This window comes from Nicotiana sylvestris, chromosome 3, assembly GCF_000393655.2.
Source record: "Nicotiana sylvestris chromosome 3, ASM39365v2, whole genome shotgun sequence".
NCBI lineage: Eukaryota > Viridiplantae > Streptophyta > Magnoliopsida > Solanales > Solanaceae > Nicotiana > Nicotiana sylvestris.
The window spans coordinates 163728496-163733031 of record NC_091059.1 but is presented as its reverse complement, the minus strand read 5'-3'; the positions used below and the strand labels follow the sequence as shown (position 1 = coordinate 163733031).

Sequence of the window (4536 nt, the reverse complement as noted above, 5' to 3'; positions counted from 1 at the left end):
CTTTCCTTTAGTATATTTAGTATAAATTACTAGCACTTTTACCTATAAATAGTATTCTAACTTTATTTTTAATTACTGTTATTTACTAGTACTACCTTTACTTATATTTAATATATATTATCGTACTTTTTTGTCTTTAAAAATTTCATTAGTTATTTTATTAACTACTAGTACTGCTTAAGAAACTATTATTATTTTTTTTTCTCTTTAAAATTTTAAGTAGTTTATGACCCGCTCTTCTATAAAAGAGTTGGCTAATTATGATCCAGAAATTGAAAAATCTCTTCGATTGTGCAGGATAGGAAAAACATCATCTTCTTAAAGCATAGCTGGTGAAGAAATGGAGAATTAGGGAGTAGAAGACATTCAACGACCAGTCCATGTGAAGGATCAGTTCGATGAAGTAGCACCAAGACCAGCAAATAGAATCCTAAGGTATTATGCTAGACCTGACCGCTTCAACTGTGAATCTAGTGTCAGAAAACCGCCAGTGGCAGCCAACAACTTTGAAATCAGGACTGGCCTGATTCAAACAATTCAACAATCTTGCATCTTCACTGGAGACGCAAGTGAAGATCCACACAGTCATTTAATTGACTTTCTGGAACTTGTTGAAACAGCTAAATATAATAGAGTACCTCCTGAAGCTATCAAGTTAAGGCTATTTCCTTTTCCTTAAATAGGATATGCCAAGACTTGGTTGCGAAGTTTGCCACAAGGTTCCATTACCACATGGGACCAAATGACTTAGAAATTTTAAAATAAATATTTTTTCCTTGCTAAAACCACAAAGTTAATACAAGACATCTTTAATTTTTTGCAAGACTGATACTGAGTCAGTTTATCAAGCTTGGGAAAGATTAAAAGCAATGTTAAGAAAATGTCCACACCATGACATTTCTGAACACATGCAACTGTATATTTTTTTATCAAGGGTTAAAGCCCTCTGCTAAAAATGTAATTGATACAACTGCAGGAGGTTCTATAATGGGAAAAACCACGGAGGAAGCATTCCAATTGTTGAACAAGATTTATGAGAATGCCATCTAATAGCCATCTGAGCGTGTAATCATCAAGAAGGCTGCTACGGTTAATCAGGTTGATGCTTTAAATATACTAACACAGTAAATTATTTCTTTGGCACAAAAGTTTGAATATTTTGAGGTGAATACACAACAATCAAGCCAATCTGAGACTTGTGACATGTGTGGAGGAAACCATTTGAACCATGAATGTCAAGCAAACAATCATAATAACGAACAGGTCCATTCTGTCGGTTTTAAACCGTACCCTTTTTGAAGTCCAATTGCACACAAGCACCCAGGATTTCAATGGAGCAATTCAAATGGTGCAGAGAACTCTCAAAGCTTCCATAAGCGATAAGTACAAGGTCAGTCGGATACCAGAATCAGAACCGTGGGCAACCAAACTATAGACCTTATCAACAAGCAGGGCCATATCAGCAAAGGATTCAACAAGCTCATCCAAGTCTTGATGACCTTTTGTATAAGTACATTAAGGTCACTCATGAAAAGGTGGAAAGCCAGGGTTCAGCCCTCTAAAATCTGGAAATGAAATTAAGTCAACTTGCAACTCTTATGTCAGAAAAGATTCAAGGTCCCTTGCCAAGCAATACAGAGAAAAATCCAAAGGACTACCTTAAGGCCATAGCCTTACGGTCAGGCAATGTCAAGACCCCAAATATCGGTCGTGATGGTGCCTATCACAGTACTAGGCAAGCCGAAAACCTATAATCACATCCCATTTACCAATAACATTAAGCCATTTTTCTAACATAAGTTTTGAATGCGGAATCCATTATAATTATTAAAATGATAGAAATATGCGGAAAAATCAACATAGCCACTACTAAACAGCCCAACCAATCTGGTATCACAAGTCTAGAGCCTCTAATACATAACTGAACATCTAGTACATCATGTCGAGGAAATTCCAAAATAAACTGGATAGAGGGGAGAAAACAGGGTTGCGGACGCCATGCAACTACCTCGTAATCTCCGATGAATACTGACTCAGCAAAAAGTCTTCACTCTGCCCCTCGGGCACCTGGATCTGCACACAAGGTGCAGGGAGTAACATGAGTACGCCAACTCAGTAAGTAACTAAAGTAAATAAAGACTGAAGATAGTGACGAGCAATTAAAAACATATATCTGTAAATAGCAACATGATTATTGCTTAACTTTACAGTTTAAACCAGTTTTCGTCATAAGATCCACACGTTTAGTTTAAAGGTTGAAATCCTATACTTAGCAGTATTTCCAACAGAGGCTTTGTTTAAAAGAAGAGTGAAACAGTGAAAACAACATAACAAAGCCTCTCGGGCAAGGAATCACTTAGAGTATGGACTCTCGGTCAGCCTCTCAGTCACTCGGGACTGAACTCTTGTTACTTAGTACTCACTCTCAGCACTGTGTGCAGACTCCGGAAGGGCTCCTACAGCCCAAGAACTATATCGTTGCGGCGTGCAGCCCGATCCAATATTTATATCGTTGTGGCATGCAACCCGATCTATATAAGTATCGCTACGACATGCAACCCGATCCATAACTCACATATATATAAATATCCTCACAATTAGGTTCTCGACCTTTCTCAGTCATTAACCTCACCACATCTTGGGCATAACAATATAATTTAGGGAACTCAGCCCACATAGCCCTTACAATAGAAATAGAATGATAAAACCAGTTTTAAACATTTGACAGGTAAAAACATGACTAAGGCTATGCTTTAAACAAGTAAAGTGAGGAAAACAGTCAAAGTGCCCCCTAAGGGTTTCTATAGATCGACACAAGGCCCCAAACATGGCATACAACCCATAATACAGTATAAATGACTGAAACATAGAATAATATAGATTTCCAAATCAATTACGCGGCTTAATAGTTGCTACGGGACAGACCAAATCACAATCCCTATCGGTTCATGCCCACACGCTTGTCACCTAGCCTGTGCGTCACCGCTTTTATCAAATCAAGTCAAATACCAGGGTTTTGTACCCTCAGTTCCAGATTTACATTGGTTACTTACCTCAAACCGGTGAAAATACTACTCAGCGATGCCTTTGCCCATCGAATCGGTCTCCACTCGTATCGAATCTAAACAAAATCAGAATGAATACGTCACAATATGCTAAGGGAATAAAGCCCAAGCAAAAACAATCGAAAACAATACTAAAAATTCCGAAATTAGCAAAACCCGAGCCCCAGGCCCACTTCTCAAAACTCAGAAATTTTTACATCATTAGATTCCTCGTCTCCCCGCGAGTTCATACATATCAAAAATATCAAAATCAGAGTCCAAATGACCCCTTAAATATCCATTTAAAGCCCACTTAAACTCAAGCCCTAAACCTCCATTTTTAGTCCTTTAATTCCTTAAATTTTAGTCTAAATCCATGAAATATCACCATAGGAGTGTGTATTAGGTCCAAAATCCTTACCTTAATGAAGTTCCCTTGAAATCTCTATTCAAAATCGCCCAAAAGCTCTCAATCCGAAGTTGAAAATGATGAAAACCTTCAAATATTGCGAAGGCAAGCTTATATACATTCTGCCCAGACATAACCGCATTTGCGGTCCAAGAATCTGCTTTTGCGGTATTGCATATGCGGTCAACCATCCGCTTCTGCGGAATTTCATTAAACCATCAAAGCTGCATCTGCGAATACCCTTCCGCATCTGCAATTCCGCAGATGCGATCCCCTTAGCCGCTTCTGCGGCCCAGCTCACCTGACCATCTTTCCGCTTCTGCGTCCTTCTCAATGCTTATGCAGCACCACACTTGCGGTCCCCAAACCGCAGGTGCGAAAACACCAGAAGCAGCAAAAATCTGCCATTTCTCAAGTCTCAAAACTTCCCGTTAACCATCCAAAAATCACCCTGAGGCCCCCGGTACCTCAACCAAAGCACAAACATGACCCCATACCTTATTCAAACTTGTTCAAATCATCAAAATACCTCAAACAACATCAAATCTTCCAAATCACATCGAATTCAAGCCTAAGTTTTCTAAATCTTCCGAAATATGCTTTCGATCAGAAACCCAACCAAACCACGTACGAAAGACCTGAAATTTTACACACACATTCCAAATGATACAACGAAGCTACTGCGACTCTCAGAATTTCATTCCAACCCCTATATCAAAATCTCGCCTATTAACCAGAAATCGCCAAAATATCAACTTCACCAATTCAACACTAATTCCACTCCGGACCTCCAAAACCTATTCTGATCATGCTCCTAAGTCAAAAAAAACCTTCCAAAGCTACCCGAACCATCGGAATGCACGTCCAATCCCTCTCACACATAAGTCAACATCCGGTTGACTTTTCCAACTTAAACCTTCTTAAAAGAGACTAAGTATCTCAAACTTCACCAAACTCCTTCCGGACTCAATTCGACTAACCTGATACCACAAAACATAGATAACGAAGCATAAAGAAGCAGAAATGGGGGAAACGAAGCGGTAACTCATGAGACGACTGGTCGGGTCGTCACAGGCAAGGAGC

At 39.2% G+C, this 4536-nt stretch overlaps 1 non-coding gene across 1 annotated transcript; it reads right to left on the bottom strand.

Annotated features, from left to right (window-relative positions):
• Positions 1-790: 790 nt before the first annotated feature.
• LOC138888811 (small nucleolar RNA R71) lies at positions 791-898 on the bottom strand. Its single transcript, XR_011406390.1, has one exon. It is a non-coding gene; the product is annotated as a small nucleolar RNA R71 (small nucleolar RNA).
• Positions 899-4536: the final 3638 nt, after the last annotated feature.